Source organism: Micropterus dolomieu, linkage group LG04 (assembly GCF_021292245.1).
Source record: "Micropterus dolomieu isolate WLL.071019.BEF.003 ecotype Adirondacks linkage group LG04, ASM2129224v1, whole genome shotgun sequence".
Classification (NCBI taxonomy): Eukaryota; Metazoa; Chordata; class Actinopteri; order Centrarchiformes; family Centrarchidae; genus Micropterus; species Micropterus dolomieu.
In genome coordinates, this window is record NC_060153.1 from 6,370,552 (window position 1) to 6,372,124 (window position 1,573).

A 1,573-nucleotide genomic window follows, 5' to 3' on the forward strand; every position below is an offset into this window, starting at 1 on the left:
GTCATCAGCATAAATATGAAAAGAAATACCATGTTTATGGATAATATGTCCAAGGGGAAGCAGATACAAGGAAAACAAAATGGGTCCTAAGACCGACCCCTGAGGCACACCATATTTAACTGGACAGAACGAAGAGACATAGTTGTTTACAGACACGCAAAACTTCCTATTTGACAGGTAGGATGAAAACCATTCTAGGGCAGTACCAGAGATCCCCACCCAGTGCCTCAGTCTGTCTAACATGATGTTGTGATCAGTGGTGTCAAAAGCAGCGCTAAGGTCCAGGAGTACCAGTACTGAGCACATGCTAGGGATAGGGAGCTGATTAAAACAGAGATCAAATGGGGCCCTACAGAATCCATTACTTTCAGTAAAAACTTTGTGGGTATTACATCAAGTGGGCTGGAGGACAGTCTCATTTGTGATACTGTTTTTAAAAGCTCAGACAAGTCGATGGGATAAAACTGGTTAAAACTCTCTTGTTGCTGGTGAGGGACCTCTGAGTAAGAGACCGCGGGGGTAATAGAGGCTCTGATTGACACCACCTTATTGGTAAAATAAGACAAAAACAATTCACAGTCATCATTACTTCCAGCTGAGGCACAAGGTGTTGTGTAACTTGTACTTAATGATTAAAGGAAAACTCCGAGAAGCTACTGTAAAATAGTCTATACTTGATATATTAGCAACTTAAAGGGAGAGTTGTGGCTATTATTCATGACACTGAGGTTTAAAGACAACAAATGTATAACTTAATACACAAGAAAAATAATAAATATAGATGGTGCTTTAAGTACCCATCAGGGATATAGCTGACAGCTTCATATTTCCCCAGGTTTATTGTGTCAGTTTAATTAAACACAACTATTTTAGGAATACGCACCATGTAAGCACAATGTCAACTGATATATTAGATAATTAAATAACACTTTCTGACACTGTGCCCCTTCACAACACAGTAAAAGTACAGTAAAAATGCAGTTTACTAATTTGCAATTAATCAAATGAACAAAGACAGTGCCCTGGGGGCATTTGTGGCCCTTAAGGGTCTGAGGGCCCAAGAACAGTTGCCTGCTTTACCTGTTTGGTAATCCAGCCCTGTGGAGGAGGCTTTAAAATATAATTCAGATAAAATGTACAGACAATATAAATGAATAATTAACTGAACAAATAAAATGTTGAAAAATCAAATACTTCAGACATTTTGGTGCCTGGTCAAAATGTTGTGTGTATAGGGCTCCTGACCTCAATATTTCTAAAAAAAAAAAAATCCTTCCTAGCTCTGCTTGAAGGAGAAGTAGCCCTATCCCAAGTAGCAAACAATATTTTAAGGTACCATTTCCCGTTTGTGGTCCCTGTGATTAATGTTGGCTATTTCAAACCATCTCTCATGGACTCAAACAGCAACGAACCCCTTAAAGCTCTACATTTTTTGCATAATTGCTCTCCATTTTAAAGCCAGTATTGCTTAGGTATGCATGAAGCAAATCACCAGCTGACGCGTGGGAACTGTGAAATAACGGGACATCTTTTGAAATCCCCTAGCTCTCTCTCTCTCTCTCTATCTCTGTCT